We start from the raw sequence: 24,173 nt of genomic DNA on the forward strand, positions 1-24,173 counted from the left end.
CAGTAGTCACTGCTAACAAGGTCATTGCAACTTCCGGTGTCATTGTAAAGGAGAAAATTGCATTTCAAATCTACTTTTTTTGACAAATACATACAAAAGAGAAACTTTAATCAATAAGCTATTAAACTACTAGTGGTAAACTTATTTAAAAATTTGTCTATGTATTTTGCACTCTGTCAAAAGCACGTGGTAGTTGTGACTAACAAAGTCACTGCGACTTCCGGTTTCAACAGGAATGAGGAAGATGTATTTAATGACTCCTTTTTTCAACAAATACATACAAAACAAAATATTACATAAATATCTTACTAGACAGCTAGAGTCAAACTTAATAAAAAATATGTCTATATATGTTTTTTGCACTCTGTCATGAGCACGCGGTAGTCGCGAATTACAAAGTTATTGTGACTCCTGGTGTCATCCCAACTGAGGAAAATTCATTTCATATCTACTTCTTTAGACAGATACATAAAAAAGACAAACTTAAAACAATATCTTACTACACAGCTAGAGTCAAACTTAATGTAAAATATGTCTATGTATGTGTTTTACACTCTGTCAAAAACATGGTGTAGTCGTGACTACCAACGTCATTGCAATGTCCGGAGTGGCCACGAACAAGAAAAATACATTTCAAATGTACTTTTTTCGAGAAATATATACAAAAGGGAAAGTTAAATCAATATCTCAATAAACAGCTAGACTCAAAGCTTATATAAAATATATTTATATATGTGTTCTACATTTTGTCAAGAACACACGGTTTATACACTATGTCCAAGATGATTGCAAAATCATTGCAAACACCAAAAATATCTTGAATAAATATGGTACTTTTTAAAAAATTGATTACAAATACAACAATATGTGGTGCACCCATAATGATGTGATGCTTCATTCATTCATAAAGCTTTATTCGACAGTTAAGTCATAAAAGCACAAACATTTAAAAAGAATCACCACTAATTCCATATGCAACTCATTTTTAAAAACATCCATATTCGATCTTTTTATATAAATAATTAAAATGTTAATAAATCCCCATGTTAACTATCATGTTATATAATCAAAATTATAATAATTTAAAAAATGTATTACTAACGCACATCAATGATTTTCATACAGATATTTATCATTGCCATAACGAAATAAAAATAGTAGATTGATTTCTTAGCAGCATAGTTATATTCTGTAAACACAATTCTGATACCATATGTGGGCAATTATATTACTGCAATGTCATCCACTAAACTAGCCACTATCTGCCTACACGCAGAATCTGTGAACGAATGGACCATGCCCAATTCAAACATTTAGCCATCACAATGGCTATGGGCGGAGAGGAATCGGTACCTAATATTCGTAAAGCCTCTTCATGTCTTCTAATACCCATAGCAACACATATGGGCTTCACCCACTTACAATGTGGAGCCACATGTAGCGGGCAAAAAAACAGTAGATGAGATACAGATTCTTGTTGGTCCATACACATAGGGCACTTATCATTGGTTGATCCAACCCACTTAGCGGTAAATAGCTTTGTTGGCAAAGTACCTACCCTAAATTGGAAATAGAGTTTACGATCATACGGTTTCTCAATAAGATCCCAATACTTCTCTAGTGCAGGCCAAGACTTATAGTCTAAAAAACATCCAGTGACATGGGAAGAAAGTCCTGTGCAGCAAGCTGATGTGAAAACCATTTCCCAATACCTTTCCTTCAGGATCTTCTTTGAAGGAAAAACAACCGTGGAGGGTTCATCCCATAATGCAATCATATCCATTCTGACTAACAGAGAACGGATCTCCTTAAGCCACTTAATTTTATGGTAGAGATCTGCTTGAATAACATCAGTGATGCCCTGCGCATAATGTGTTAATTCCTCAGTGCACCATATTCTATGCCAAAGTAATAAGGGACGAAGCTTGGCCATATCTGCTACTGCTTTCCTTCCCAAGTCCAAGAAAAGGGGCCTCATAGGGGTACTTTGCGGGACACCAGTTATTTTGCGTAGGAATGCATGCATTCTCTGCTATTGTTAGGTGCTTTAAATGTTCAAACCCCCATAACTCAACACCATACAGGGCCGAGCTCAATACCTTAAAGCCATAGATTTCTAATACGGGGCTGATAGGTTTGGTAAAGGAGGATTTGAATTTGGTAAAAGAATCCCAGCTTGCTGATGATGCTTTAGGACTGCCAGGTCAAGTTGCCTTTTCCAACACATGTTCTTCTGAAAGGTAACACCTAGGTAAGAAAAGGCATTAACCTGTTCTAAGGGAAGTTCATTCATATACACTCTTCCTTTAAATGATTTATGCTCTTTAAAGGACATAAATTTAGCCTTAGCAGCGTTGATTTCCAATCCACGAATGAGGCAAAATTCCTCAAACTGCTGGAAGGCCTTCTGGAGAATGCTCGGTGTTTTAGAGATGATTAACGTGTCATCCGCAAACATGAGGATAGGGATACGAATACCTGCCAGCACCGGCGCATCAGTGGGGGTCTGGGAAAGATAGTCTGCAACTCCATTGATGAAGAGCGAGAATAAAGTAGGGGCCAGAACACATCCCTGGCGTATTCCTCTTTCAACGGGAAAAGTTTCTGTCACATCACCCTGTGACCCCCACCGGACCCGGGCAAAATTATCCTCATGTAAGCGGACAATCAATGTCAACAGCTCTGGGGCCATCCCCATCTCCCGGAGAACTTGCCATAACTTACAACGCGGGACTAAGTCAAAAGTTGACTTTAAATCAACGAATACAGCATATAATGTCCCTTCACCTAAGACTACTATTCGCCAGTATATTGTTATAAAACTGAATATTTGGTCTATCGTACTCGTGGAGGGACGAAACCCTGCCTGCAAAGGGGACAGGATATTATACTCCTCCAGCCAAGCCTGCACCTTACTCAATACTAATCGGCCCATGACCTTCTGTATTGAGTCAATAAGGCTGATGGGCCTATAGTTACCTGCAACAGCCTGATCTCCTTTCTTGTATACAGGTATTATCTCAGCCCATTTCCACGAGGGAGGGACTGCTGCTCCATGTGCTATGGCATTAGACAGGATGACGATATACTGGCGCCAAATTTTCTTTTCTTTCAAAAAAACATCTGCTGGGATACAATCCATTCCTGGTGCTCTACCCTCTGTAACAGCATCCAATGCTTTATCAACTTCCTCTGCGGTAAAGACCACACCAGAATAAAATACATGAAAAAATATGCTGTTTGACATTTCGTCAAGACTGCTGGCGTACTGTGGTTTGAAATAATCAAACCATTGGTTCTGGGCTACGTTATTCTGTGGAGGATCTGGACATCCCCCCCTATCCCATTTGAAGATGTCCCAAAATAATTTCGTATTTTTGGCCTCACACGCTTGGCTCAGCTCCTGCCATCTACATTGATCCCATTGCTTTTTGGCCTCAATCTGTGTTTTCCTATAACAATCCCGTGCCTCTCTTACTTTGTCAGGGTCCCTTACACTTAATGCTTCACCCAACTTAGCCCGGGCATTTCGGCAGGCCCCATTATAGCACCCACAGGGTTTCCTATGCTTTATGCTCTTACCTAATCCTGGTTGGTAGAAATACATTTTTAACCTGGAGAAGAGCTTAACATGGGCTTCGATCATAATCAAATGAAAATCCGGTTGATTGATACTAGCACCCATATCTACATTATTGACTTCTTTAATTATAGCAACCAGGGTATCGGGATGTTTAATGATTTTACTCCATTTAAGATGACGCATATCGTTGGTCAGAATTAAATCGGATGTTTTTACGCCGTTGTTTGCAATTACCTCACCCCCCACCTGGAAATTAAATATTGAACAGAAGGGATTATGATCGCTTTCTAGACGTCCCACTAGCACCATATCCTTTAGACAGTGCCATCATTTTAAATTAATTAGCAAGTAGTCAACACGGCTAGACCTGTAGCCATTGTCATAAGTATTAGCACCTTGCCTATGGGAAGGTCTACGACCATTGGCAGCCCTTAATCCTTTCCCCATGCACAGCCCCTTCATTTGTATGGCCACCTCCATCCATTTTTTTATAGATGTTAGCTCAAGTTTGGGGATACCCCATCTGTCTTCCTCATCAGTGAGGTCCAGATCTTCTTTCCCTAACGGTTCAAAAGTTGTGTTAAAATCCCCTGCTATGAGTGGCAATATGTTACAAGGAAGAGCTTCCAATAAATCATCTAGGGCTGTAATTACTTCTGAACTACGCCCCCCCACTTGACCCCTTGCATAAATGTTATAGACATCAATACTACAACCTGTGGATAAACTTATTCTCACTGCAAGAATATCATTGTTTATGACTGATAGTAAATGAACTTTGTAACTTAGAGCCTGCCGGACCCAGATAACAAGTCCCCCTATTGGTCGACCTTTATCTTTCTTTGTCGCAGGAACCTGAAAATTAAGATAGCCTATGCGGAAAACCGGGTCCATGGACCATGTCTCTTGAAAGATACAAATATCATATTTGTCGATGAAATTAGACCAGTCGGGCGATGATAATTTGGACCCAAGTCCCGCTATATTCCATGATAACATTGATATTTTGCAATTGTTGGAGATCTTATCATCAGGACCATTAATCCTACCGGGATAACATTGCTGACTTGATTCAGTTATTGACCCTGGTACTATCTTTATATTCGATACAGTTATCAAATGGGTTGGAATTACATCAGGGCTAGGGATAGATCCTGGACTACTTCCTGGATTCTAGTTTGCTTTTTGAGAAGACAGGAGCCGTTTGTCCCACTCTGAGTATTGACTATGTCAGCAGTTATATTTCTCCCCCAAAATGGATTGCTATCGTTTGGTATCTCAGCTTTTACCTTCTACTCAAAATTACGATATGTACCTAAGCGTCAATCGCAATCCTCCAAACCTGACAAGGCGTTAAATCTATTATTCAATCTGATGTCCCCTCCTTTACACCCAGCTTCTCTTCTACCCTCCAAAGATGTAGACGAAGGGACCTTATAGCCACGTAGGGAACACTTTGATGGAGGAGGTCTACAATATAAAAACTCTAAAGTAAGTGGAATTATTGGTGAGGTCCTAATTTGAGGAGGGAAAAGGTTAATCAATATTTTTGGGAGAACACTTGGATTAGAAAAATTGATAATAACACAGTCACCTTCAAACAACTTCTTCTGCGTTCCCACCCATCCCATAATATCTAATTATGGAGAAAATTAATGACGTTATAGATATGAAATAGAATTAAAATTAAACCATAGAAATTCACTGAAAAAAGCAAAGGTTACAGTGACGTTATAGTTAGGAAATAGATTTTGAAAAATCAAAGTAATTCACTGAAAAAAATAAAGATTACAGGGACATTATAGTTAGGCTTACATTTCACTTGTAAAAAACCAGAGCAATTCAGTTGATATAGTTAGCTAAGCTAACTATAACTCATGCCAGCCCGCCATGCACTGCTTATGACCCCACATTTTATATCACTCATGACATGGTCAGTGACATCACTAATGACATCACTGATGATATCTCAAATTACATCACTGGTGACAACATCCACAGATTCATGGCCACACCCACTCACACATCCATAGAACCTTTTATGCACCCACTTCCACACTACTATACTCAAATCCATTCATACAGCCACACCAGTACGTATAAATCCACTCACTGATTCATAGACCAACACACACATCCTCTCACTCACCCAGACAGTTATGCATACACACACTCAGTAACCACTACATCCGCTGACACATCCACTCATACCCCATACAGGCACTCTCAGACTGAGTCTGTCGCCCATAGAGCTACTCACACACCTAGTCACTCATGCATACAGTCAATCACACAGTCACTTAATCACCCATAGAGCTGCACACTCACTTGCTTACTCATACAAATACTAACACATGCCACTCACCTATTCAATCACTGGCACCAGCACAAACTCACCCATACAGCTCCTCCTACATTCACTTGCCCACACAGTCACTTATATACCACATCATTCGCCTATACTGCTTTTCACAAACCCAGTTACTCACCCATTTACCACTGACGCATTCACTTACTCACCCACACAGCAATACATACACTCACCCATACAGCTCCTCACACACACATTCATTAACCCAAACAGCCACTTACTCACCCACTCACACAACCATACTGGCAGTCACAAATCACCTTACAAACCCACACGGACACTCAGACATCCATACAGGTATTCAGACAACCAATCACTTATCCATACAGCTACTCTAATACATTCTCACACAACCATACAGCCACTTAGACACAACTAACAGACTGATTCAAACATTCACATAACCAGTCACACACCCACACATTCACTGAGGTACCTAATCACTCACTTATACAGTCAGCCATGCCCTCAGTGAATTATCCATACAGGCACTCATGCACACACTGATTCACCAATACACCTTGGTATAAATACTTCACACTCATAAACATTTTACAAACACTCACAGTCTCTGGATGATGTCATCAGTGATGTTATCAGTGATGTCATTTGAGATGTCATCAGTGATGTCATCAATTATGTCACTGACCATGTCATGAGTGATGTAATATGTGCGGTCATAAGCAGTGCATTGAGGGGGCACAAGTTATAGTTAGCTAACCTAACTATAACTGCTGAATTTGCTGGTTTTGTATCTGTGAAATGTCAGCCTTGCTATAAAGCCCCTGAAACATTTTTTTCAGTCAATTTGTAAGGTTTTTTTAAATGCTAATTCCTAACTATAACATCCCTGTAACCTTTGATTTTTTCAGTCTGGATTAACCGCTGCCTTGCAGCCTAGCAACCAATGTCCAGCTGCTCTTGTGTCTGTACTGGCTGTGTCACTACGTTTCGTTTGGCGTTTGTAGCCTGGCAACCTCCAGCCGTGAGTCCGGTGCCAGTTTCTTCTCAATTTCTAGCCGTTCTGCCAATGCTTTCTAAACATCTCCTCCTACTCCCAGGTTGCAACATCATGGTAATGTCAACGTTCTACTCAAATCAGGTTTGCTCCTGTCTTTGCTTATTCGGCGTATCGGTGATACGCACATCCTTTTTGTTGCATATTCACAATGAGCTGCACCTTCTTCACACAGTGTGTACCGGTGATACTCACACCACATTGAACAGTTGGATAATGACTCGCACACCACGTATACTCGTGTCACACTTTTTTTCGGGAACAATCTCTTTTTCACTGCAACTATTCCAGCATGTTGCGTGCAACTTCAGTGACACGCTCTCTGTGTTGATCTTTTATTGTGATTTACAGCTGTTCACTCTCTGCATAAGTGTAACCTTTTTATGTTACTACACACATTAATTCTGGTTTACATCGTTGTAGTCCTTTAATTCCGCCAATATGCAATAGTTAGTTTTATCCCCTTCTCCATTTCTATTGGCTCCTGGGAGAATTATGGTTAGAAAGATTGAGGCTTACCTTGAAGCCATTGAAGCAGGAGTTTTCATTCATAAGAAAACATTTGCCTCATTGCGCCATTCTTTGGGCATTGAAGGGAGGTACGTTTTAAAGCACTTATCTCCAGCTGTAGTTATGGGTTAGGGCAATGCAGTGGATGAATATGCCTCTACCATACAAATGATGGATGCCAGGTTTACAGAGAAGCATAACATCTTTATGGAGAGCCACAGGTTCTACATGAGGAAGCACTTGCGAACCAGTAGAAGCTTTCATGAGTGATCTTGGAGTCCTAGCAGCGACATGTGACTATAGAACTTTTGAGGATGAATTGTTAATGGACCAATTAGCTGAGTAAACTAATAGCAAAAAGTATTGAAGAAAAGCTTTTGATGACTGAGAACTTAACCTTGGGCAAAGCATTAGAAATAGCTAAAAATGTAGAGACTACAGCCATGTACATGGACCAGATGGCTTTAGAAACTAAAGTGCTTGCAGTTAGGGATTTCCATATCGTACAATATTGAAGCAAGAAGTTCAACCTCTGGTTTTAAAAGCCAGATATATTCCATTTGTCATGTGGAAGGAGTTTTCTCTGGAATTGGAATCTCTTTGTCAGCAAAGGGTCTCATTGAGCCCATTGAGAGCTCTGAATGGTTGTCCCCTGTGGTTTTGGCCAGGAAGGAGAATGGTAATCTTAGAATGTGCATTGACTTGAGGGATCTAATTGAGAGAATATGGGTCGACAGTCATCCCCTACCTAACTTTACGGAGATGCTAGGTTCATTAAAGGGGGCAATAATTTTCACCACCGTAGATATATCCTCTGCATATCACAAGATCACTCTCAAGAAAGAAAGTCGGCAGCTTACAGCCTTTGTGACTCCTTCCGGTACATATAGCTTTATGAAAATGCCCTTTGGTCTTGGATTGACTTCTGCTGTATTTCAAAGGGTCATGGAGGTGACGTTTTTTGGTGTTCCCAATGTCAAGTGTTTTTAAGATGACATTTTGGTGTACGGTAAGAATGTGGAATGTTATGACAAGACTTTGGCCACTGTAGTATCTATCTTAACTGAAAGGGTCATTACATTAAAAGCAGAGAAGTGTACGTTTGCAAAAAACCATGTGGATGACCTGGGATATAACTTATCTGCTCAGGGTGGAACCTAAGGAGAATTTAGTAATAGGCATAAAGGCTTTCCCACACCACAAAATAAGGACCAGCTCTTGTTGTTTTTCGGCATGTTGGAATTTGATGCCAGGTTAATTCCCAACTGTAGTGATCAGACACATAACATCGGATACTGATGAAGAAAACACAGCAGATTGTGTAGTCTTCAGAGAAAGAGATTGAATTCCAGCAAATAAAACTGGAATTAAGTTGTGCCATTCCCCTGCAACTTTTGATACACATAATATTTCTATTGTCGTCACAGATGCAAGTGAGCATGGGTTGGGTGCAGTGTTACTCCCAAAAAAGAGGGAAAGGAAGAAGTGGTGGGTTTTGGTCTCACACGTTAAGAGGTGTGGAGTGCACTTACTCTGTGATAGAGCATGAAGCCCTGGCTTGTATGTAGGGTGTGGGTCATTTTAGGCAATACTTATGGGGTTCATAGTTTATCTGCATGGATCACAAGCCTTTGGTTAACGTATTCACCACGTAGGGGACCAGCAATGCCACTCCCAGGATTGCTAAATGACACTTCGGGTTAATGGAGTTCCAACTTCAATTGGAATGTATTCCTGGCACGAAGATAACATTTTTGCGGACTGTTTGTCCCTGGTGCCCCTCTCCAATGTGCAGGCAAGGGAGCCGGTGAATAATGGCTTCTGCGTCGTGGCCTCTTGGAGGAATCCAGTTTTGGTTGCATAATAGAGGAAGAGTGGACAGTCGCTGTGCAAAAAAAAGAAACTATCTAATTGGTGGTTCGTATGTTGAGTAAGAATTGGGTCCCTAAATATAGGGCAGACAGTTCTTTCAAACATGTCTTTCCATAGTTGAGTACCTATATGGGTGTATTGAGAAGAATGGATTTGTTGGAGATGCCCGTGGCATTGCAAAGCAAGATTTTGGCCTTAGCCAATGAGGGTTACGTGGGCATGAGAGCCAGGAAGAGGAGAATTATAGAAATATTTTAGTGGCCAGGCATGGATGTGGGAGTTGAACATTTTGTGAGAGACTGTGTAGCTTGTGCGGTTAGCGACAAAACCCAAATCATGTTTCCTAGTCTAATTGAAGCAGTGCCTGTTCCGGGCAAACCATGGTTCAAGTTAGGTTTAAACATCATTGGATCCACGTATGTTTTGGATGATTGGAACAGGTACAATTTAGTTGCAGTGGACTATGGCTCTTGGTGGCCTGAATGAAATTTGTGAAGTCCGACAACACTGAGAAGGTGTTAGATTTTCTCTAGTCTTTATTTTTGAGAGAAGGTGATCCTGTTGAACCGGTCACCGACAATGGGGTGCAATTTATGGCCAAAGACTTCCAAGGGTTCATGCGTCATTGGGGCATCAACCACATTACCACTTTGTTATATCATCACCGTAGTAAAGGTATGGTAGAACGGTGTAACAGGGTCATAAAGGACAATATAAAGTTGTCAGTGGCAAATTGATTGGATTGGAAGAAGGAACTTGTAGACTTGCTGTGTGCTCTGCTCACTACACCCAGTGCCATTACCAAGGAGTCCCCTTTTGCTTTATTGAAAGGTAGAATGGCTGCCACCAAATTAGTAGGACCTTTGAATGTACCCAATGTGAATTGTGACTTGGTGAGAGAAAATTGTGAAAAGTCCCAGAGCAAGAATGTGACCAAGGAGCCAAACAAATGGCGAAGACAAGCTCTTTTCAAAGCAGGAGATTTGGTTAAAGTGACATTGCCTGGTCTGGTTGCCAAGGGCATTCAAAATTTTCCAGTCCCATGCAGATCATTGCTCTCGGACGCAGATCTGTCAAGCTTTGTGATGGGAAATGGTGGAATAAGGAGTGGTTGCCCAAGCAGAGTTCTGACAGCGATCAGGGAAGATGTTAATGTGTGCAGTGTTTGGTTTTTGTGTCTTCTTTCTTGCCATGCCTTAGTTGCCAAATGTTTATTGTGAACACCCTCCATGTCCTCCTTTCAGCCAGACATAAGGAATTACTTGTGCTGAGGCCTCAAATGAGGCACTGAATTATACATATTTCATTCTACATCCCTGTTTATGCAAGATAAACCATGAAGGCACTATTAAATCTTTTGATGATAATGTTAAACTGAAAATATTTATTCAGATCATATCACTTTAAATGATTACTATTGCTCAGAAGTCTTAAGCTGATTTTTTTGTTTTGATCTTTTCCTATGCTGAAGTTTTCTTCTTTTGTATCTTTATTTTATTTCTTCTTTCTCTGCTGTTAATCTTGCCATGCTGTTGGCACGTCTCATACTCCTCTTCATTAGTTGCCACTCAGATCTGGATACATATCTTAATCTGCTTTTACTTCTGTTTTCCTATGCATTTCCTTATCTCACTTTCTATCTTCTTTTCCTCTATGTTCTTTTTGAGTACTTTTATGATATTTGCTTTCTCTTAGTTCCCCTGTTTTTATATCTTGTCTTGTATAATCAATGATTTTATTTTGTCTCCTTTCCCTTTTTTGCAGCGTGTCACCCTTGTTCCTGTATTCCTATCCCCATGTATCAAACATGTTTAATGTTGTCTTGTGGAATGTTTGTGGACTTGGCCAGCCGGTCAAATGACAAAAGGTACTATCTCACTTATCTACAGTTAATTTTCAAATTGCCTTTCTACAGGAATCACATTTTAATGTTTCTGAATCTGTTAAATTGAAGAGCCAGTGGGTTGGTCAGGTATTTTTCTCTGCAGCAATTCATCATAAAGGTGCTTTTGCTATTGCCTGCCATAAAACATTGAGACTACAAGTAGTTTCTACTGAATATGACACAACCAGAAGATGTAGTGTTCCTCAATGTTGTTCTAGACAACATGCCTATTAACTTATCTAATGTTTATGGCCCTGTTAAATTTAACCCTGAATTTTGGTATTAAATAAAAGTAAAACTCGCTAATGTCTTTACCCCTAATAATGTTTGGTGATTTCAAGCAATTGTTGGACTCTTTAGCAGATAGGATATCAAAACATAAGTTCAAACCAGATAAACCGCATAAAACATTTGAATCAGCAATTACTTCCAGACCATTATTTAATGTTTGGAAGACCTGCAAACCTGATAAATTGAACTTCTCTTTATTTTTCCAATTTTCATAATACAATGTCCAGAATTGGTTATATTTTAGTTACTGAAGCACTACCTTCTAGTCTGCAATCTGCTGAAATTGGGTCTAATTTTATCTCTGATGATACCCCGATACTGCCTTCATTAGATAGTTCTAATATTAACTCCAAACCTGGTAGATGGATATTCAAAGAGTCTATATTGTCAAATACTCAGTTTATTATAGCAGCTAATACTTTTATAAAATAATGTTTTCGTTTAAATAATTGAAAAGACATTTCTATTGTGACTTAAAGGATGCATTTCTTTTCTGCCTTCACTATGTCGTATGCTGCAAGGAAAAAATGTGTATGTGCTCAAAATGTGCTGCTTTTCCAATACCTTAAGGCACTTAGGTCTACTTATTTTACTTACAATTCCTCATCAATGCTTCATGACTTGATTAAGGCTATACCAGACCAAATCATTTTCACTACTGTTGATACAGATAATATTCTGCTTAAAATCAAATCTCAATTCCATGGGGACCAGAATAAAGCTGGTAAAATGCTTGCTAATTATTTTAAAATAAAAGCAGAATGGAAGGCTATTTGATGAATCAATAATCAAGTAAATAGGTCTATCTGAATCTCCAACACTAAAATTTCGGACTCTTTCCCATCCTTCTATTAAAAAACAATAGTGATGACAATACCGCAACTTCATTCAAAGTTCAGAAATATTTCGATGTTATCCCTCAACCACCCTCTCCTATAGATACCTTTGGTAAGTTAGGAGTTAATATTACACTCTAGTTGCTTTCAGATGCAATTAAGTCTTTGAAGAGGGCAAAGCACCTGGTCCCAGTGGTTTCTCTATTGAAATCTTCTCATTCACGTTTTCTTTTTTTGCTTCTAAATTATTCAAATTTTTTTAACTCTTACATTTCTGATTCAAAGCTAGTGGCTCTTTTGGAAGCCTTAATAACCTTAATCCTAAAACACATAAATACCCTAGATTTTATAAGAATTATATCCTATTTTAATTATAAAATACAATTGCAGGATCTTTGCCAAAATCTTAGCTTCATGTTTAGAGTCTGTTATTCCTCTTCCAGTAAAATCTGACCAATCTGGTATTATAAAGGATCAGACTTGCTGCTGACAATGGTAGAATGATCTCTAGTATTGACCGCCTAGCTTGAAATGTTAACTCCCAATTGGCAGCCCTCTCACTAGATGTTGACAAAGCTTTTGAATGTATTAACTAGCAATTTCTGTTTACCATGGTTCATTGGTTTGGCTTTGGCCTTGAATTCATTTCTTTCATTAAATTGCAATATTCTAACTCGTGTGCTAGCATTTTTCTGAATGGTTGCTTTACTCCTTACATTGACTTACTTAGAGGCACAATGGAAGGATTCCCTCTCTCCTTTGTTATTTGTTCCATGTTAGAGCCTTTCTTGGAGTGAACTTGTGTAAAACAAACATATCATGTTTTAAACATTGTGCTCTAGTAGTTAAATTATCTGAATATTCGATGATACCCTAATATATGTCCAAACTGCTTACCTCTCTGAATCCATTTTAAGAAGAGGTTTCTCTATATTGCCGTATCTCGGGTTATACACTTTATTTTAATATAACATACATTTTATCTTTGAACTCTATTCCCAATAAAGTCATTTTTGCTTATACGAACTTTACATGATGTCCCTCAAACATTGAATATCTTGGTATCTGATTTTCTCCTACTATTTATGACAAACTTAGGGTCTGATTACAACCTTGGTGGTCCTGGAGTAGGCTGCCACACTGTCCCCCCTCTCCAGGACCACCAAAGCTGTCCGCACACTGCCCCCGCATTTTAACTTGTAATTATAGAAGAGCCTAAGAAAGGCAGTGTGGTGGGCCAGACACAGCTTGTTCCAGTATAGCATGGACTATAAAGCCAATGCTGTCCTGGAACTGGGGATGCGTACAGACAGGGTTACACACCATGTGACCCCCTGCATACACCCTAATGCACAGGGGCAAGAGGGGCCCCTGTATAGCCCCCTTTCTTTTCTCTGACTGCCAGCAGTAACATGGAGGATATCTCCTGGACACCGCTGGCGGTGAGGATAGTCGTAATAGGATTGGCAGTGCCTCAGGGCACGAACCAAGCATATTACGACTCTCAGACCGCTGCAGGACCGCGGTTCCCCAGCAGATGCAGTGGTGCAATGGCTGTCATACTGCCGAAGTCATAATTGGGCGTCGGACTGCCAGTGTGGCGGTGGATGGACTGCTACCATCATGCCCTGGTGAGTCTGGGGTGCTTCCGACTGACAGACTAGTGAGTAGCCCCTAAGTCACAATTTTATTATGCTAAAATACAAACCCTACTCCACACAGCCTCTACACTATTTCCATGTTAACTTTTAAAATCCCTGAATATTATTTTAAAGAACTTGACAGCATTTTTATGGAATAATAAAAAAACACGTATTTCTACAACCAAAACTTGAAGGTGATATTCGATTCTCCATATTTTAAACTGTATCATTCCTCCTTTTTAATTAGAGTGTTGTGCTATGGCTTATGGCTTCTAAGATCAACCTTTACCAATTTGAATTACTTTTGAACATTCTCTATTTAATTACTTTGCTTTTAACAACACTGTGCACATGTCAAACTTTAATTTTCCACACTTTTTATTAAATAGAATGCTCTTTGATAAATTTACATTCCAACAGTGTTTCTTGTGTTCCTCCATTTGGTATAATAAATATCTTAATATACTTAAACATAATCTTTTTTTAAACATTGGAAATATTTTAGACATTGGAATGGCAATTTGTTTTTCTCCAAGTAGCACATGATGTCAGATCCAGGTTCCTCGGGAGCAGTACCCTCAAGTAGCCCACCTTCCGGCAGCCTCGACTCTGTACAAAAGTAACAGAGGATCAAGATGGCCAGACGAGGGGAAGGGAAATTAGGGAGGGTACTGCTAGGAAGGAGATCTGTAAAGGAAAGCAGGTTAAAATGCACAACACTATATTCAATATACGTAAAACAATCCAATATTAATCACCTTGATTTGTACAATTCTCTAATAAGTAGTGAACTTCACACATAAATGATTCTGGTTCAAATATTAATCCTGCAACCACTTCTGTAAAGTCCTAATATGAAAAGTAGCGACTGTAACTAGAACGTTAGAAAAGAGAGTATCTCTATTTAGCCATTTCTTCACATAAATGAAATGAGTTTCAATACATGATTAATTATGCGGTGCAAATCATTAATCGGTAACCAAAATCTCTGAACATGATTCCCCAATCTTTAAATCAAGACTTGGAACTTTCCACAAGGTCAAATAAACTAAACTAGTAGCGTGCGTTTAAATAAACACTAGCTATGCAGTTAAAATGACAAGCTGCTGGAACACAGTCTCTAAAATAAACATGACTCGAATCGAAGTTCTAAAATTAGATTTAGTACTTCCTACCGAGATGCTGGAGAAAAGGAAATGGCTCGAAATACCCAGGAACTGACACCAAGGAATGTTTTCAGAACTCAACAAGGGAAAGCACGATCTCAGAAGAAAAACGTTCCGAAAATCGGAAGGCTCCAGAAGCGAGCAAGGAAACTCTCAATTACCCGCAAGTACGTAAGGGTGGGGCTGCTATTTATAGCATCGTGCGTCTCTACGGCAAAAGGCTCAGGTCAAAATAGTACATACAAATGCCCAAATAAATAGTGCGCTTAGCTTGCAATTGTTGAATCTTAATAAACAAAATATTGAGCAACAAACCAAATCATTATTTCGTCTGAAACAAAACATCAGGCATCATGAACAATGTTAACATGTCATTTTGAATTGTGAAAATAAAGGAAACCTTTGCACCATGACATTTAGCATAAATAAAAAGGGCACAAACAAGCGCTATAAAGGACTCAAGCGCTACTATCTTTTTGCACAATAAACAAAACATAAAGCCGGACATGCAAATCAGGCTTAAAAGTCTAACACACACATGAATACTTTTAAGTGGCAAAGAGAGTCATGACACATGACTCCTGGCCATTACCACCTGTACCAAAAGTATCTTGTTGGAAATGGCCCTTTTTGCAGGGTTATCCCCCAAACATTTTGCTTCTTCCTCCCTTGTTTTTCCTGACCTGTGGTTGTTGGCTATAGAACTCTGGGTACTTTACCACTGCTGATCAGTGCTAATGTGCATATGCTCTTCCTGTAAATTGTAATTGTGATTGGTTGTCCATGATTGGCATATTTGTTTTACCAGTAGGTCCCACTGAGTGTGCCAGGGCTGGTGATTCAAATGCTACTAGTGGGTCTGCAGCACTGATTGTGCCACCCACAGGAGTATCCCTAAAATGGTGTCTCTGGCCTGCCATCGCAGTGCCTGTGGGCAGTTGCTAACTGCCATGTTGTCCTGGCCAGTGTACACACTGGCCAAGCCTGACCCTTCCCTTTTCTTACACATTGGACACCCCTCTGGTAGGCCCAAGGTACCCCCAGGGCAGGGTGCAGTGTATGTGAAAAGTAGGACATGTACTAGTGTAGGTGACATGTCCTGATAGTGAAATACTGCCAATTTCATTTTTCACTTTTGATAGGCTATCTTGCCCATAGGTTAGATTGTGGAATGCTGTGTATCATATTTACCTGCATATCTTCCCATAGCGGAAAGAAAGTCATGGAGTCTGGTATACCTGAGCACAGAATTTGATAACACATCTTTTAGAAAAGATGGTTTTTGAATTCTGTGTTTGAAAATTGCACTTTTAGACAGTGGCTATTTTTCTGTTGAACCTTTCTGTGTGCCTCTGCCTGTTTGTGTATTGACTGTCTGGTTTGTGAGTGACAGGGGCTAGGGGTGGCTCCAGGAGGGAGGGTGAGTCAGCACTAGGCTGAATAGACCTATCTGCACCTAGAGTGGTGGGAGGAGTTTCACCTGGGCCTGAATAGGGCTGTGCCTGCCTTCCACAATTCTGGCTCCACCTCATGTGGTGTGTCTGGTGGCCCTGGCCTCCCCTCACAAAGAAAGAAGACATGCCCTGGCAGAGGGCACATAGAACTGGTTTGGACTGGGTCCTGGCCCCCTCACACATGTAAGAACAAAGACTTTTGGGGTATAAATATAAGACCTGAAACCCCAGTAAAATTAGACTACTTCTGCAATCAAGAGGACTCTCCGCTTGCCGAAGAGACTGAGGAAAAGGACTGCCCTTGCTGTGTGATCTGGGGCTGACTTGCAGTTTGCTGTGATTACTAAGGAAGAGATCTGAGGAACTTTGCTGTGTGCTGTGTTCCCCTCCTGCTTTTCAGAAATGACTTTGCTGTGTGCTGTGTCCTACCACGCCTCCAAGGGCCTGAGATGAGCTGGCCTCCTGTTATAACTCGAGAACATAAAAGTTAATCTAAGGACTTCCCTAAAACTCGCCCTACATCGTGCTCTGCTGTCCCTGCTGACTCTGGGCTGACCTGGGTGACCCAAGAAAGCTACTGAGGTCCTTCGTGCCACCTGACTGATGTGCACAGTTATTATTTTGCCCAGTGTGAATTTCGGAGGACCGGCACTTTGTTCTCGCCAGCCCCCGTCTTGCCTGGGGTGTCGTGACGAGGTTGCAGTCGCCGCTGCCGCCGGACCGGGAGCTCTGAAGCGGCCCCTGCCCTCTGGTGTTGCTGCTTTGTGAGGGCTTTGTTCACCACTACCGCCTGGGAGACACGAGATCGCTGTTTCGGGATTCACCACCGCAGACCCGGGGTTCGCCGACGCCATCATCCTGCTGCGATGGAATTGGTCCCGGCCGTAACTTGTTGCCCAGCAACGTGAAGACGCTCTTGCAGGATACACCGCCACAGGCCTGGGAAGACCACAACATCATCACCCAGCCACACTGGGATTGGCCCAGCGGGAGAGAGAACTGCCCGGCAAGTGGAGACAGCTACAACGAAGACCGGGGAGCGGCAACAGGAGGAAACTGCCCCGCCGGCGCCCGGACCACAGAGGACTGAATCCAGGTAAAGGAACCCTGATTCTCGACCAGGGCCCAGGGCGGTGATTGTTGAAGCTCGCAGCTGGCCATAGTTACTCGCGCAGTGATGAGGGGAATATTGAGCTGGCAGCATCAAAGCACACTCACACAGCACCAAGGGGAGTAGTGAGATAAGCAGTAGCGACGAGCACTCATGCCAGTGACACGGGGTGGATTTGTGGCATTTGAACTAGAGTTTGTAACAGAAGAGCATTACAAGAGTGAACTAGGTGGATAACAAGGAACATTACAAGACTGAAGTGTTCTATTAACCAGGATCATTTCTACAGTGAACTTTGAACCCTACCAGTTTATTTTGGCTAAAGAAATCTATCATAAGACATTTCTAAAGAAGGAGTAATTTATGTATGTGCATTTTTGGATGTTTTGATCTGACCTAAGCTATGTAAAGATAATATATTTGCACAATAACTGGTGTAGTGTCCATTTGGGGATAAGCCAGTCTGCTCATGCCAAGCTACCGAGGGGGTGAGCAGTCCTATTTGGGAAAAGGTGCTTACCTCTGCCAACTAGAGATTCCTAGTCCTAACATATCTCTAGATAAAATTTTACATGGCTCTATTCCCAAGGCTGCTCTCATTTATAAACTTTATTATATCCACATTTCACTAGATCTAAAAGTACTTTGTAACTGTTATGGAAAGACAACTTAGCTATATCGTTCCCTCTATTATTTTAAGGTAAAATACGGAATAAACCATTAAAAACCTCTAGTGCTGCTAACATTGTGTGGTTATTCTTTTTTATATACATAAAAACTACTATTACCCCAGAACATATTGCAAAGTTTGACACATTCTCTTCTATGCTAGCGCTCTTCTAATTATAATGTCTCTTTGGTGCATATGTTATGTAATTGTTGCCATGTTAAAGCTTTCTGTATATTAGTTTGGTCGAAGTGCTTAAATACTCTTCAATTTACTATTCTGTTTGCATTGCAGAATGTTTTCTTAGGTTCTCTTATTGATAATTTACCTAGCATACCTCTATTGTTAGATCTTTTTATTGCACCTACTTTTAAAGTAATGCTCTCTTGTTGGAAAGATTTCTGTAAGTTATCTGTATTTGCTTGGTGGAATGTTATATTTGGTGAACATTTAGTACATATTGTATCATCTCCTGCTATGCTCCAAAAGGTTAAATCTGTTCTATGCTGGTTACCTTTAACTCATTTTCTCTCTTTGCACTCATCACGATCTTAATTTTTCTTCCTGCTGATTTTTCCCTCTCCCTCCCCTTCCTTCTTCTCTCTACAATTTTCCTATTCTCTTCCTCTGTTCCTCTTTTTATACATAAACAAATCTTTTTCTCTACTACCAAAATGATTGCTTAATGAACTTGCAATATAAATCACTACAAAATAGATATACACCAGAAATAGTTTTACCTAAGATAAGTAATTTGTTCTTTATTACTGGACAGTAGGGGTTTTCTGTGCTCTGTGTAATAGAGAGCAATGTGAGTCTTTCTTTTCATATTGATACATATGATGATGGAGAGTACAAAGGGGGAATAAAATGTCAAATTGGTGATGGAAACCTGCATAAAATAAATTTTGTTTTGCCAGTTGTCATGAACTGGCTTATGTTCCATTGTTGTATGATTTTAAGTTTTTGTGAGTTGCTATAATACTGAATAATGTAATATTGGTTGATAAGAAGATGACCTAGTAATCTAAAATCTAGAGTTGAATCTTTCAAGAAACATTGCTATTGCTGTCATTGTACATTATGAAACTGACCCACTATACACTCTATTAGCATATGTGTAAATAAATGTGGTTTTTCTGGTATCCAAATGTAATTTTTTTTATCACCAAAATTAAATATGAGTTGATGGTTTTGCAGCATGGGGTCTACATGACATTGACATTTGTCTGCTATTGTCAGTGCTTTGGGTATTTCGCACAAGCTTTTGTGAAAATGAGCCAAACACATGTACACTATCATTTACTAGGCATTGGAATTTTTTTGCTCACTGGTTGCTTCATAGTGCACACCTAGAAGATTAACTCTGAACTATTTCCTTGTATATCTGATCTTGGGTCAGCGTGATGCTTTGCATAGCGTACACAGTACACTGCAAATTGGTCTCATGTTGATGCATGCATGATGGCACCAACCTAAAAGAAAAGAATGCGATTGAAACACAAAAGCATCAAAGATGATTAAATAATTAGATACAAGGTAATAAACAAGGTGTATTTTGATGTGTCTTCTGAAACTTTGAGGTGACAACATGGATAAATCTTGTGATTCCAACTATCTAACACAAAAGAACACAAAACACATTCAGGATAGAGCTCAACATGATTTATTATTTAATTCGCCAGCCAATTAATTCAATAAAAGCTGTTAGAGACTTACAGCCTCATTGAGTTTCCATTTCAAATCTGTGGATAAAAAAAAACAATAATAATAATTAGTCGGTAATAATAGGCTATCATGTTCCTGAAACAAAACATAATAGGTGTAGCAGGAAAAGGTGTTTTGGTCTTTGCAAATCTTGTGGTGGGCACTATTTGAGGTGAGGGTGCAGTTTAACTGTTGTATTATGTCATTTTGGGTCAATTCTTTTAATTATCATTTTCAGAAAATACAAACAGCCTGCACCAACCATCAGGAGCCACAAAATGTCCAGTATATTGCTTCAGTACTAAGGGGTTGATGGAACTCGTGGAATTTCACTTAGTGTAATTTCACAGAGACACAAAAACTTTGCAAATTTCTGCAGAGTTCCACCAACGTGTGAACAAAATGCATGTCGCGCTGCTTGCGATGCGAATTAACACCAATACCGCTTTCAATGCTGAAATATCTGTGACAATGCCAATGTGTGCTGTGCAAGAGCAAGTGGCCAGTCGAGTTGAGTTTTCTGCCTCTTGATTTGCAAATCTACCTGAGAAGCAGCCCTCTGACCCCTGCCACTCCCATGACCGCTCGTGTTAAAAATCACACTGGAAGGCTTGCTAGCGACAGGTAATCATGCTTGGGAATTCCAAATGTCATTCATGCTTGCCACCTCGCTTGCTGGAGCCTCACATTGTTCCTGTTGTTATCGCATTGCTCGAACTAGGAAAAAATTATGCCATGTGGCGATTGGCAGAATTTGTCTAGAACTCTGTGGAGATGGCAAATTGCTCTAATTCTGCAAGTGTTAATACAAATTCTGGCCTGGCCTAGTATGAATATGGTTAACATCAACATATTCTGAATAACAATAATATCCACCCTTAAGTCATCCCCAAAGATGTCCCCATTCCATCGCCATCCCATTAAATGTCCTTGACTGCACTTATCCCATCTTGATCAAAACTTGACCACCCACTCTTCTTTTATGCATTTCTACTAACTTCCCAAATTTGGGCTTCACTCATCAATTCCATTGCTCTGATCCAGTGATTCTAAGCACCCTCACGTACCTTGGACAAGTGATCTCCTTCAGTTTGGTTGCCAAAATACCAGACATATTCACCTCATTTTTGCCTAGAATGGCTTGTGAGGCGGTAACAGTTATTTTTAATGTATATTGACTTATAACTAACTGCTGTTATGGTCATCTCTAAATTAGCCAGACAGTCCCTCCATTTGGCAGATTGTCACAAGGGCCAGTGTTGACAACTAAGTACTGGTTCCGAGCAGCAGAAACCACAGGCTCAAATTAGGCACTGGATATATTCCGGCTGGAATGTAGTTCCAAATTACTGGTATCTTTATGAGGTTTTCCTTCATTGTTTGTCTGGGTGCACTAGCTGCTAACCTGGTGAAAATGTCCTTCCATTCTCTGCCAGTCAGTTATTACCCCAATTCCTGTTCTCAGCACTTCCATCCTGCATTTCATGAATTGACTGAATCACATTTATACATCTTGTACAAACCTCGTTTTGCATCATTTTTAGCAAGTATCCATCTCTAAAATTGAGTCAACCATTGTATTATGAATTTAGTTGTTAATTGCACTTGTAGGTATAGTGACTGATGTCTGGATTTATTTATGTACATTACTTAAACAGTGAATTGCAGAGTTGATGGTCTGTTGGGTGTCTGGACCAAATGTGTTATACCAGGTAAAGTTAAGGCAAGTTACAAGGCAGAGTTCTGCCACTTTTGAATTCTATTCATGAACATTCTAGGTGGAGCATTTGTGGAATGAGTTGGGCTCAATCTCTCTTGGTGATGTCTGAAATAATGTCAAAGGCTTCTTTGCAGAGGGCAGTTTTCAGGGGATTCTTGAATGCACGTATGTGAATTTACATAACGCAAAACTAGCGCCAAACCCATAGAGAGAATTATGAGGAACGGGGTTCAGTAGATCAATTAGAGAGTGGGTTGATTGGATAGAGGCAGGCTAACAGGTAAACTCTGCGGGTAGGTGTCTAAGTGTTGTTGATAGGAGAAATAGAGGATGTGGCAGGCGAAGCTACTTCGGCTACGGTTTAAAGAAACAGAGTTGTCAATAATATGGTAGGCAGTGTAGTAGATTCAGCTGGGTGCACATTGTAATTGAGAATAGTGGGTCCCTTAACATTACAGTTTTTCCTCTGCATGTTTTGTTCTTGAATCTGAAATGAATGGTTAATTTAGAATTCCCAAACCATGGTCGTGGCTGCAAACAGCCTGTCATCCTTTACAAGAGTCATGACATCTAATATGGATTTGACCATTTAGAGTTTAGTGGATAGGGTACCCTGCCACAAAGGTGGTGGTATACCCTGTCCATCAAACTGACTATCTGTCCTCTCTATTTATTTTCTTAGACTATTCGTGCTTTTGAGAGCAAGCAATCTTGCACATTCATTTCCGTGTTTGCGATCACCAGGAATTGCCTGGTGGCCCCAGCAGAATTTTTTTTTAATTAACCCCATACCCTGGGAGAAAATTCCCAGAGTGTTTGGGCTATTAGTCTTTTGTTTTTCAAATACAAACTCCCTCTTTGGGAGTTCGTTTTAGAAAAAAGGGTAGCTGAGTGGCCAGCTGAAATATGGCGTCTGCTCAGCAGATTTACAATGTCTTCAAAGTGGCCATCATAGTGGCAGTGGCACCTCTGAGTGCACTGAGGTCTGCACCAGGCAAGGAGAGATCTCTAAATATAGCTGGCAGTATTCTGCCAGATTGGATCAATGTATGACCTCCACCCTGCTGGTAGATGTCAGGCAACCCACCATAACTCCTAATAAGCCCCAAAGAATGGGCCACTTAAAAAACAATACAATCCTCTAGAGGTTTCTGAACCAAGTAGTCAGACTCTGCTTGAACTAGAAGAAGTTAGATAATAACACTCTGCTTTAAATGCTCCCCAAATTTGCTGATATTTATTTCACTTTTTCATTGCCCCCCTCGAACACTATATTTTATCTTTTTCCATGAAGGCAATACCAGAGACTTAATCAATTTAATGTTGTTGTTTATTTATTTGCTAAGGAGCACCATTCTTGAAATATGATTTGAAAGTTGAAACTAATCAAGGCAACTACCATTTGTTTTTGAAAAACAAAGGTGCTGATCATGTTAGACACTAATTTTTCCTTTTTTTTTGGGTGGGGGTGTGTCTTCCAGCTCTTGTGATCCTGGGAAACAGCACATGTTGCCAATGGAACAGTTTGAACCATTGAGAACATATTTGATCAGTGAGGTGGCTATGGTACTGGTGAATTGTTAACATGTTTCTGATAGTAAGAATTAAATCCATTTAAGGAGAATGTCTGACATTTATGAGCATTTCTTTCACCACTTCAGAAGAAGCTCATTGCCCACTGTGTCATAGGCAGCCGAAAGGTCATGAAAGATGAAAAGGTCAGGTTGTCGTCTAATAAGAGACACCAAGAGATCACCTCTGATGTCAGTTAAAGCAGAATCTGTGCTTGTAAAAGGTCACAATTTTGACCGACAATCTTGGAGTAAGCTCCTAATTTAATTTAATTAAAGTTTTTATTTTCCACTTAGTCCCAGAACTGGTGGATGCCCTTGCCTTACAAGACTGCACTCAGGAATAGGATTTGGAATCCAAGATCATTTTTTAATCAACTGTTGGTTTCTTCAGCAACAGATGTGTTTGTTAGTGGTGCACTATGTCCTGCTAGAGAGATGGAGTCATTGATCCCAATGTAGCTAAAGTGTTGTTGTGTTCTTTAATGAACCTGCTATGCACTGTACGACAAGGGAGTAGAGGTTGTTATTTTTACAAAGCCTCAGTGGTACAAACTATTGGCTGTCTTAACAAGAACTATTACTTTCTTCTGATGGACTACTGTTTCAACTGTTCTAGTAATGTTGGTGTACGGAGTGTATAACAGCTGATTCACAGCTGATCCACACTTCTTTCTGGTGGAATCATGGATCAGAATTGTTTGAAGAACTTCCAGAGTTAAAGCTGTGATAGCTTCTTCAGCTTCTTTCATGGCATTGGGCCTAAGG

The 24,173-nt window shown here is 40.1% G+C and overlaps 1 long non-coding RNA gene across 1 annotated transcript in view; it reads right to left on the reverse strand.

Moving 5' to 3' along the window:
* Positions 1 to 20,057: 20,057 nt before the first annotated feature.
* Positions 20,058 to 24,173, reverse strand: part of LOC146801679 (uncharacterized) — a 29,087-nt gene continuing 24,971 nt past the window's right edge. Inside the window, exon 5 of the long non-coding RNA XR_014967641.1 lies at positions 20,058 to 20,152. This is a non-coding gene — a long non-coding RNA (uncharacterized LOC146801679). The remainder of the gene's footprint in view (positions 20,153 to 24,173) is intronic.

This window comes from Triturus cristatus, chromosome 8 (assembly GCF_964204655.1).
Source record: "Triturus cristatus chromosome 8, aTriCri1.1, whole genome shotgun sequence".
Taxonomy (NCBI): domain Eukaryota; kingdom Metazoa; phylum Chordata; class Amphibia; order Caudata; family Salamandridae; genus Triturus; species Triturus cristatus.